This window comes from Gossypium hirsutum, chromosome A03 (genome assembly GCF_007990345.1).
Source record: "Gossypium hirsutum isolate 1008001.06 chromosome A03, Gossypium_hirsutum_v2.1, whole genome shotgun sequence".
In the NCBI taxonomy this organism is placed as follows: Eukaryota; Viridiplantae; Streptophyta; class Magnoliopsida; order Malvales; family Malvaceae; genus Gossypium; species Gossypium hirsutum.
In genome coordinates, this window is record NC_053426.1 from 20,843,967 (window position 1) to 20,856,540 (window position 12,574).

Consider the following 12,574-nt stretch of genomic DNA (forward strand, 5'->3'; position numbering starts at 1 on the left):
AACTATTAGAATTTAAAGTACATCAAAGCTTATCTTGATCTTGATGGACATCCAGTTAATAATATATTCGTAACACTCCCCCCTTGGATGTCCATTGGTAGATAATGTGCCTCGTTAAAACCTTATTAGGAAAAATCCTGTGGATGAAATACCTAATGAAGGAAAAATAGTACACAATCTTCTATTAAACCTGCCTCGTTAAAAACCATTACCAGGGAAACCCAATGGGACAAAATCTTAGTTAAAGGAAAAGAGTACAACTTGTTTTTAGACTCCCCCTAATGGCATCTTTGAGTCGACGCATTCCAATCTTGTGTAGTAGTCTTTCAAATGTTGAAGTTGGCAATGCCTTAGTAAAAAGGTCTGTTAAATTATCACTAGAACGAATTTGTTGAACATTTATATCACCGTTTTTTTTTCAATATCATGGGTGTAGAATAATTTTGGTGAAATATGTTTTGTTCTGTCACCTTTGATGTAACCACCCTTCAATTGAGTTATACATGATGTATTATCTTCGTATAAGATAATTGACATCTTTTCCTGTAAAGGCAAATTATATATCTTCTAGATATGTTGGGCCAATAACCTTAGCCAACCACACTCTCAACATGTCTAATGCATTGCAATTATTTCTGCATGATTTGAGGAAGTGGCAGCTAATGTTTGCTTCGCTGAACGCCATGATATGGCAGTACCCCCACATGTAAATAAATATCCTATTTGAGATCGACCTTTTTATGGATCTGATAAGTATCCAGCATCATCATAGCTGACTAATATGGATTTTGAATCATTTGATTAAAATAACCTCATATCAATGGTCCCTTTGAGATATCTAAATACATGTTTAATTTCATTCCAATGTCTACGTGTTGGATAAGAACTAAATCTTTCTAACAAGTTTACAACGAAAGTTATATCAAGTCTCGTATTGTTTATAAGATACATCAATGCTCATATATCACTTAGAGATGGTATTTTAGGACCAAGAAACTCTTCATCATTCTCGCAAGGATGAAATTAATCTGTATTCACATCTAACGATCATACAACCATCGGAGTACTCAATGGGTGTGCTTTATCCATGTAAAATTTCTTTAATATCTTTTTCATATAAGCTGATTGATGAGTAAGAATTCCATCTTTTAAATGCTCGATCTGTAAGCCAGGACAAAACTTTGTTTTTCCAAGATTCTTCATCTCAAATTCTTTCTTTAAATAATTTATTGTATGTTAGAGCTCTTCAAGAGTTCCAACAATATTTAGATCATCAACATAAACAATTATCACAAAATCTGATCCAAACCTTTTTATAAAGACATATGGACAAATTGGATTGTTTTTTTAACCTTATTTTAAAAAGTATTCACTAAGACGATTGTACCACATACGTCCAGATTATTTTAATCCATATAAACTTTTCTTTAATATGATTGAGCAATTTTCTTGAAAAACTCTATATCCTTCTAGGATTTTAAATTCTTCAAAGATTTTCATATAAATTTCACTATCAAGTGTATCATACAAATAGGATGTAACAACATCCATTAGATACATGTCAAGTTTTTCACCTACTGCTAGAGTAATAAGATATCTAAATGTGATTGCATCTACCACAGGAGAATATGTTTCTTTATAATCAATGTTGGGCCTTTGCGAAAATGCTTGTGCTACAAGTCATGCTTTATATCTTACGACTTCATTTTTTTTTCATTTCTGTTTTGCACAATACCCATTTATATCCTACCGGCTTTATACCTTTAGGTGTTTGGACTACAAGTCCAAAATCCTCACATTTTGAAAGTGAATTCAATTCTACTTTAATTGTATCTTTCCATTTTGATCACTCATTTCTATTTCTATATTCCTCAATAGATTTAGGCTCAAGATCATCATTTTCTTTCTCTGCTTCAATAGCAATATTATATGCAAAATTGTTGTCGACAACTATCTTTTTTCGTTCTATCTTTTCCCTGTAGTAACATAACTTATCAATATCTCTTCGTTATCATCATTTTCAGGTACCTGAATCCCTTCTAGGGTTTTATGATTATAATTAATTATATCATTGGCCTTTTCTTTGGAACTTGTTTCCATAATATAATCACCTTGAATATTTGATCCTTTCCTTTTGAGGATTTTTATCTTTGGAACCAACTGGTCTTCCACACTTCAGGCATGGATTACTTTCTTTTGCACTAATAGTTTGCCCTATTTGGATATTAATTCATATTGGAGTATTTTCAGCTAGTATGTGAGATTTTTTAATTCTCTTTAGGACAGTAAATGAATCTAGCAGTTGGTTGGCAATGTTCTGTTATGATCCTTTGAACTTCTTATTCACATTGATTTGTACGAGGATCTAATTGAGATAATGATTATTCATTCAATGAAATTTATTTTACCAGTCCTATTCTCTCTCCCCCTAATGTTAGGAATATTGTGTTATTAAAGTGACAATTAACAAATTGTGCAATAAATAAATATCCAATTAATGGTTCAACATACTTAATTATAGAAGGAGATTCATAACTAACATATATTTCCAATCTCTTTTGAAGACCCATCTTTGTTCATTGTGGTGGAGAAATTAGAGCATATACTGCACATCCAAAAATTCTAAGATGGGAAATATTTGGCTCCAAACCAAAAGCCAATTGCAATAGGGAGTATTATAACTTGTTGGACTAATGCGCACAAGTGTTGCTGTATGCAAAATAGCATATCCCCAAGTTGTAATTGGGAGCTTTGTTCTCATAAGCAATGACCTAGCTATTAGTTGGAGGCGTTTGATAAACAATTCAGCTAAACCATTTCGTGTGTGAACATGAGCTATATGATGTTTAACTTTTATCCCAAATTTACATACAATAATCAATGAAAGCTTGAGATGTAAACTCACCAGCATTATTAAGACATGTAGTTTTTATTGCATAATTTGGAAATTGTGCTCTTAATTGAATTATTTGAGCAAGTAGTCTCGCAAACGCTAGGTTGCGAGTCGATAATAAACATACATGTAACCAAATACTAGATGCATCTATCAATACCATAAAATATCTAAATGGTCCATATGGTGGATGAATAGAACCACATATATCGCCTTGAATACATTTTAGAATTGTGGGAGATTCAATCCCAACTTTAGCTGGTGATGGTCTACTAATCAGTTTACTTTGAGTACAAGCATCACAAGAGAAACCCTTGACTTCAAGAATCTTCTGGTTCTTTAATGCGTGCCCAATTGAATTCTCAATTATTCTTCGCATCATAATAGATCGAGGATGGTCTAGCAAGTCATGCCAAATAGTAAAAGTATGTCGTTTTACAAACTTCTTGATTGTAGTAACATGTGTCTCAATTGCATTAATATGTGTACAATATAATCTTAATGAAAAAATAGGTAGTCTTTCCAAAACATATTTCTTTCCACATTCAACATTTTTAATATATAGATATTTAATATTTTTTTCTTTTTCATAGTCTCAATATGATATCCATTAATATAAATATCTTTAAAACTCAATAAATTTCTTTGAGACTTAGTGGAAAATAAAGCACAATCAAAGAAAAAATTTGTACCTTTAGGTAATAATATAATAGTTGTTCCAGAGCCTTAAATAAGTTTTGAACTACCCGATATTGTATTAATATGAGAATCACTTATTGTTAAATGAGAAAAAAATACTTTTTTATCTTTGAGCATTATGTGTTGTAGCACTATCTGCAAGACACATGTCTCCATTGATTTTGGATCGAACAAAATTTTGTTGATCATTTATATTCTTCATAAAAATAAATAAAATATAACATTAGAAATGTTGCAAATATTTATTGAATATGTATAACTTATTCTTTATGCAATAAAATAAACATACTTAAAATAACATAAAAAATGCCTAAATAACTCCAACTGTATTTTTTATGCAAGAAAATGTAACATACTTAAAAATAACATAAAATGTTAAAATAACACCAACTTTTCTAATGATTCTCAAATAAATCTGCCACATCAAGGTGGGCTATATCATTAAGGCCATGAATTACATCACCCTCCTTTTTTTCCTCCATTTCATTATTTTGGGATATAAAATTTGTCTTAATATTATTTTTCTTTCTTTTAATGGATGCTTGATAAAGTTTTACTAAATGTTTAGGTGTACGACAGGTACGTGCCCAATGCCCTTACATACCATATCGATAAAATAAATTCTCAATAACCTTTGAAGGATGATTTTGACCACATCTTTCTTGTCCTTCATTTCTATTCTTTTTTTGGTAGTTAGAAGTATCACTCTTATAAACATCATGATAACAATTACTAGTACATCCTCGACCACGTCTCCCTCTACGTCCACGACTACGACCACGACCAAAATCACGATCTCTATATTTTTCATTTCCATATTTATTGTGTACTAAAGCATTCACTTTAGGGAGTGGTGCAGTACTAGCGGGACGAATTCCATGGTTTTTCATCAACAACTCCTTATTTTGTTTAGCCACTAAAAGGCATGAAATCGATTTAGAATATTTTTTAAAACCTTTTTCATGGTATTGCTACTGTAGGAGCACATTAGTAGCACGAAAGGTTGAAAATGTTTTCTTTAACAAGTCCTTATCAGTTATGTTCTCTCTACATAATTTCAATTAAGAACTAATTTTGAAAAGTTTTGAATTGTATTCACTTACAGTTTTAAAATCTTACAACCGTAAGTGCATCCAATCATAATGAACTTTAAGGAGGATCATCATTTTCTGATGGTCAAATCGTTCTTTCAAAATTTTCTACAACTCAAGAAAGTCTTTCATAGTGAGATATTCCACTTTTCATTCTTCATGTAGATGATGACAAATGAAAATCATTGCTTTTTCCTTGTCTTGGTTAGATGCTTCTTTATTTGCTAATTTAGTGTTCCTTAGACTTTTAACATCTAGGTGAATTTCAGCATATAATACCCATAGCAAATAATTCTTGCCTGAGATGTCTAGGGCATCAAATTCAAGTTTGGCAAGATTTGATATTATAATCACTAAAAAATAGTAACATAATAGTAATCAAATTATTTGTCAAATGTAATTATAATAATTTATTTAAGAATGAAAATAGGAAATAGAATAAAACAATTTGTAATATAAAATTTAGGATTACCTTAAGTCAAAAGAGAAATTAAATTTGATTCATCCCGAGAACTTTAAGCAAATTGCTGCACGAGTTTGAAACCCTCTTTATTCGTCAATTTTGGGGTAGCCAAGTGACCAATTTGAATGCTAGGTTAGAAAAATAATGAAAGTAATTCAACGAAGGATTAAAAAGGGATACAAAGTAATTGCGGTGTAGGTTTCAAAATTTTTTGGGTTATCAAATGAAAAATAAGAACAAGATGGGTTTAAAATTAAAATTTTTTTGAGTATCATGCTGATAACGTGTTATAAAATAAAGAGAGATAGAGAGAGTAAAGAAAAAAGAAAATATGGGAAGTAATAGAGAATGTATTTTATTGATAAAGAGGATGAGTACAATGCTTCTTCAAAGTCTATTTATATGCATAAAAAGTATAAATGAAGTAGAGATATAATTCTAATAACTATTAGAATTTAAAGTTTAATTCGATACTCATGGGAACGATTCTTGTACAAATTTTAATAACTATTAGAATTTAAAGTCTATTTATAGGCATAAAAAGTATAAATGAAGTAGAGATCCTCATGGGAACAATACTCATTCATCACTTTTTTACTTGATTCGATGTGTATACTTGCACAAATTGCATATCATTTTACACGTGACAAGTTTTTGGCGTTGTTGCCAGGGATCAACAATTTGGTGTTATTTGGTTTGGTTATTTTACTTAATTACATTAGTTTAATTTAACTTAGTTTAATTTAATTTCGACAAGTTTGCCAGTAGTGTATGAGAAGAGGCATTCCTACAAACAAAGAGCATCCTTTTGACCTAGAGATTGAAAGAACTTTACAAAAAAAGGCGAAAAGAATTGAGAAAAATGGCTAGAAATGAGATACTGGTCCCAACAATAATCCAAATGGCCAGGATGTTAATCCTCTTATTCGTCAAGTGATAGATGACTGAGACAAACCTATTCGAGAGCATGTTGTTCCAATTTTGGATGATTTGAATCCAGGGATAGTCAAGCTACAAATACAAGCTTAGAAATTTGAGTTGAAACAGTAATGTTTTAGATGTTGCAAATAGTAAGACAATTTAGTGGACTACCCATTGAAGATCCAAGAATGCATTTAAGACATCTCCTAGAAGTTTGTGACTTATTTAGACAATAGAGCGTCCCTGAAGATGCTCTGCGGCTTAAACTATTTCCATATTCTTTAAAAGATTGTGCTAGAGCATGGTTGAATTCTTTGCCATCGAGAATAGTGGCATCATGCAATGACCTTTGCTAGAGATTTTTGCTATGATATAATCCGCTAGACATGAATGTCAAGCTTAGAAATGACATCACGTCTTTTCAAAAATCAGAGGATAAAATATTATATGAAGCTTGGGAATAATTAAAGAGTTAGTTCAAAAATGTTTGATTCATGGATTCCAACACTGGACTCAAATTGAAATATTCTATACTGGGTTGAATGCACGTACAAGGATGGTAGTTGATGCTTCTGCCAATGGTACTTTTTTGGATAAATCTTATAATAAAGCATTTGAGATTTTAGAAAAGATTGCCAACAATGATTATCAATATCTGATTGCAAGAGTTCGAACTGGCAAGAGAGCGGCTGGTGCCTTGGAGCTTGATGCAATCACTTCATTGACTACTCAGGTATCATCTTTAACTAATATGATTAAGACAATAAAGATACCAACTGTAGTTCAAGAGATGAAAGCAGTCGGGCTAGTATGTGTTTATTATGGTGAAGACCATGCGTTTGACGATGCCCATCAAATCTAGCATCTGTTTACTATATAAGAATTTTTAACTAGAATAATAACCCCTATCTCGACACTTACAATCCGAGGTGGAAGCAATATTCGAATTTTAGTTGGAACAATCAAGGTGTGGGAGGTTCACACAATGTTGCAAGAAAAAATATCCACAATGCACTGTCCGGTTATAATCATCCTATGCCAAGGCAAAAAGCTCAACAAGGTCAGGTATCATCTTCTAATTTTATTGAATTTTTGTTAAAGGATTATATGGCCAAAAATGATGTTGTGATTCAGATTCAGGCTGCGTCTCTCTGAGCTCTTGAAAATCAAGTGGGACAAATAGAAGACGCTCTAAATTCAAGGCCACAAGGAGCATTTCCAAGTGATATTGAAAATTTGAGAACCCAAGGGAAAGAGTAGCGCAAGGGCATCACTCTTAGAAGTAGGGCTCAATTGGATGAATTTGTTCAAGATTCCAAGACAGAGGAAAAAAATCCAGCCACAATCAAAAAAAGATCTCAAAACCTATTGAACGGTAGACATCACCTAAAAAAGGTACACAGAAATGTTGTGGCAGAATCAAACCATGTTTCCAACCAAGAATGCCATAGCAAAACAATATCAACAATCTGAACGAAAACCACCCTTACCTTTTCCTCAGCGACTCTATAATTCTAAACAAGTTATTCAGTTTAAAAGGTTTTTATATGTTTTGAATCAACTCTACATCAACATATCGTTAGTGGAAGCTTTGAAGCAGAGGCCTAATTATGTGAAATTTATGAAAGACATGCTGTCAAAGAAGCGTAGATTTGGAATTTGAAATTGTTACTCTCACTGCAGGGTGCACAGCAATGTTGATGAATAAGCTACCTCCAAAAGGACCTAGGGAGTTTCACTATCCCATGTTTTATTGGAAATCATTATGTTGGTAAGGAGTTATATGATTTAGGAGCAAGTAAAAATCTAATGCCTATGTCTATTTTCTGGAAGCTAGGAACTGAGAAAGCAAGACCTACTACAGTTACGTTGGAATTGGCTAATCGATCCTATGTCCATTCGGAACATAAAATTAAAGACATATTGGTAAAGGTAGATAAATTTATCTTACCTGCAGATTTCCTTATTTTAAAATGTGAAGCTGAGCATGATGTGCCAATTATACTTGGAAGACCTTTTCTTACTACAGGCAGGACTTTAATTGATGTGTAGAAAGGTGAATTGACCATGAGGATGAATGATCAGCAAATCACATTTGGTGTATTTCATGCCCTGAAATGTGTTAATGAGAATGAAGAGTGCCAAGTAATTAACTTGATAGAAACAGCGGTGAAGGAAGAAATCACAAGCTTTTGCCACAACAATTCTAATAGTGATGAAGATTCATTTGAGTGGAGACCCTTTTGCACTTTACTGGAGGAAAATAGACCTTTCAATTTTGATGAACAATGCTTGGTAGCTCATATATATATGCATGGAGCTATTGATGTTAAGGACATGAAAATAGAGGGCACATTTAAAGTTGATGGGCAACGCTTGAAGCACTATTGGGGTACTCATGTAGAGTGAGACAAACAGCCCATTGATCTTCAAGATGTTTAACTTTAACATCTTGAAATTTTTTTTATTTTTATTTCATCTTGTCGATTTAAATTTCTTTTAGTTACTTCATTTCTTTTGTTTAATACACTGCAGGAGGGGAAGGGTTTAGTGACACAGAGCCTGGTGAAATGAATCTTGCAAATGAAGAGGATGTACCCAAAGCATCGGAGGAAAAACTAGAGAAAATAGAGTTTGCCAATATTGAAACTGATCGTGAGGACAAAGAGGAAGCAAATCCATCAGTTACACCACCAATGTACAACACTGTGGTTGTTCCACCTCCTTCTACTGAACTGTTTCTACCCTAGACCGTGACATTGAACGCTTGACTGATTAGCTCACAGAGACCGATAAGGATGGGGCTGAACTGACCCCAATAAAGAGGAAACAGAGGTACAAGGTTGTTGCTCATAAATCAACTCGTCAGATAGAATGAAGTATCTACAATACAGTCTAAGTATGGAAAGTTTTATTTTTCTTTCATACATATTGCATTACATATATTTTTCCATTTTTTGTATATAGATAATTTGCATATATCTATTCATGCATTGAGGATAATGCATCCCTTAGGTTTAGGGGTGTACTGTGCATTTAGGTTGCATTTTGTATCTAGTATGTATGTTCATCCTTGTATAGTTAAGTTGTTTTCCAATGCCATATGATTATTAAGTATTGTTTTATCTACGATAAGTTCAATCTTTACTTGTGATGTTCGATGATGATCTTATATTCTTCAGTATATATAGAACATGTGACAGTGGATGAGGCAAGTTTAGCTTAGGTTAGAATGCGTCAAATTTTATTCTTAAAAATGAGATGTTTTATACTTAGTTTTTTTTATAGCGAGTGTCTTCTAATGAACTTAGGGTTTTTGAAGCCAAATTCAATCATTTTTCCACAACATTACTTAAATAAATGAGGCACTCCAATGCTTAGAACTACTGAGTAAGTTAGCACCACTTTGTTTACTCCATCGTGTTGTTGACTAGAAATGTGAGTTTAAGTAAAAGTGTGTAATAAAAAAATTTTGAGGCCCTCCACTGTAGTAATGGGCTAAGTAGCTAAGGAGGTAGTTGTTTGCTCCATCCATCTTTTTAGTCAAAAGCCTTAGCTTCAAGAGTATTTTTTATTTAAATTGTGCCATGATTAAGTACTAGGTAATTCAGTATATGCTCCATTGTGATTATCAAGTTAAAGAATTTTGTGAAATACTAAATCCCCTAATGTTAGAAAAAAACAAAGAAAGAGAAAAATAAGTACAAATAAATATCTTGTGAAGTCGTGAGTAAAGGTATAAAGTAACTTGAGTAGATGTAACAAATAAACTAAGTAAATTAGGGATATTTTCTATGGCTAGAGAGAATACATGAGTACTTAGGAAATTTTGTTTTTAAGAACATAATTTCTATGCTACCTTTGTTTAAACAAATCTTAGACATTCGACTAAGTTTTTTAGAGAAAAGAAGTTTGATGAGAACTGATTTATATGTTGTTCTTTTAATAGATTAATAGTACAAGATCGTTATAGGCAATGGCAAAACTTTCTGAATCATGCATTCATACATATTTCGCTTGAGGACAAGAAAAAAACGCAAGTTTGGGTCTTTGATAACTCTTGAAAAGAGTTATATTTTATGCCTTTAGACCTAGTCAATTACTTAGGTACATTAAGTAGCATTTTAGGACGTTTCACTACTATTTTTATCATTACTCTAGGAGCTTGGACTGTGATTAAATATTAGGTACTTTTAATTGCTTGTAGTAGGGTTGTGTTTGGTGGTTTGGCAAGTTTAGGTTGACGAATAAGAAATAAATGAGTAAAGGTTTGTCGAGGAAAAAGGTTGGACATTTTTTCAACACGAATGTCGTGGCAATTCCATGAAGACCAAGTCAACACTCAACGCATACCAGTTTCAGCTCAACTCTACTTGTACCAGAAAAATTAGCCTAAAAAGAGGGAGAAAGATTACGAGACCATGGGCTGATAACCACCTACCTTAAAAGAAGTGATTTTAAACCAAAAAGAAAATCTAAAAAAGAGGAGAAATATCTTGGGTTGTTGGATTTACCTTAGGGAAAAGCCTATAAAAAGCCAAAGAAGGAAACCCAAAAAGACGAACAAGTGTAAAATGCTATAGGCAAAACTAGAGGGTAGCGGTTGAGTAAAGAAGGAAAGAGAAAGACGAAGACAGTCCTTCTCAGCCACCATAAGTCGCTATGCCGCTGAAATGTGACTGGACACACGAAAGCTGTCTTCCCAAAGTTCTTTTGTTATTTCTTAATTTGTTCCTCCATTAATTAATTTAATTGAAAAGATATTGAATGATATTTTGGTTTTGAATTTTATTTGCCAACCCATGAGCTAAATCTCATAGGGTAGGGATGACTTCATGAAATCTTTATTTTCTTCAATGGTTGAAGCATAATCTAAATTAATTTTGTTGTTTAATGCAATTATTTTATTTCTAAATTATATGCGTGCAATTCCTAAACATAGATGATTGTGCAACATGCCTATCGTCGCTTGTGAAATGATATGCGAATGTGCAAGTTTACATGTCAAATAAAGTAATAAATTAGTGAGTAAAATCATCTCCACAGGGATCGGTTAGGATTAATTTGGTTAAGTTATCACTATTAACTATATGAATCAGGTAATGGCAAAAATAAAATAACAAACTTGTAAAGGATAATCACATATGCAATATTAAAATCAGATAACTAACTTGAAATGTTGTGGCAATTTGATGAGACAAAGTTGATAGAAACTACATAGTTGAAAGAGAAGATTGGAATTACTCAGATGACATCTTTATAAAACAATAATTCCATGGCAAAGTTTACCCTAGTCTACTGTTCAGATTCTAGCTATAGTAGTCTACTTCTTTCGAGAGTCAAACTTCAAGCTACCATTCTTAAGGCTTGTTATGTCTACAAGCTTCAAGGATGATGCCCAATATTGTTTCTTCCTTACTTCATACAGAGCACAGCTCTATGTAAAAAGTGTTACGAATATTCTTTTAAGCACTCGTTTGTATCATTCGATCACAATCCAACTCATTTAACCTTTTCAGAATTAAATCAAGTTTGTGAACATATCATATATCCATCTTTGTCTAGAGATTCCATGCATGCATTCAAAATAATGCAAATCAAATGAAACAGTAGATCTAATCAAGATAATGTCTGGTCATTAATGAAAATAAAGATTCATCAAGTAATTCCAACCCAATGAGATTAGCTCATGGGTTGGAAATTAACATCAGAATAAAGGAATCATTCAACAACATCAATTAACAGTTAAAATTCACAAAAATTAATCAAGATAATGAAGGAAGAACTTCAAAAAGCTTTTTCCAAATCAGCTCCCAACTCAAGTGTTGCAATATTGTGCAAGACCCAAGGTTGAATGTTTCGACCCCTTGATTGTGTCTCTACTCTACTTTAGCTACTACCCTCTCTTCTTTTCTCCAGATTTTTCATGAAAGTTTTTTGGAGAAGAAAAGGAGCTCCTAAATCCTTGTTTAAAATCCTGTGTGTAGAATTCTCCTCTCTTTCCTAGGGTAGGTCCCCTCTCTCAACACACATTTTTCTCCCTCTTTTTCAGGTGGATTTACCTTGTACACGTCCAACTAGCTGAGAGTGACGAGGACTGAGTGTTGCGTTAGCATCTTCTTGGAATTGCCATGGCATTTATGCTGGCAATTTGTTCAACCTTTTGCGTTGACAACACTTCACACCTTCATTTCTCTTCTTCCTTCCTACACCTGCTACAAACACAAACAATTCTTTTCCTTCCACCAACAAAAGTAACATATAATAACATTGAAAGCACAACCCAAGTTTCATGATGCAATGTTATAAAAAATCTTAAAAATGCAAATATATCAACTTAAGTACAGACAATTAATCAAGTTTAAAGGCCTACAATATAACTCTTTTCAAGAGTTATCACACCTCCAAACCTGAGCTATTACTTGTCCTCAAGAAAAATATATTTGAATGCATGTATGTATGAATGTAAAAATTTCCATAACACATAATTACCTCTTGTACTACCAA

At 32.6% G+C, this 12,574-nt stretch overlaps 1 non-coding gene across 1 annotated transcript; it reads right to left on the reverse strand.

The window, feature by feature from the left end:
- Positions 1-6,462: 6,462 nt before the first annotated feature.
- Positions 6,463-6,568, reverse strand: LOC121225406 (small nucleolar RNA R71). The gene has a single exon (XR_005923280.1). It is a non-coding gene; the product is annotated as a small nucleolar RNA R71 (small nucleolar RNA).
- Positions 6,569-12,574: the final 6,006 nt, after the last annotated feature.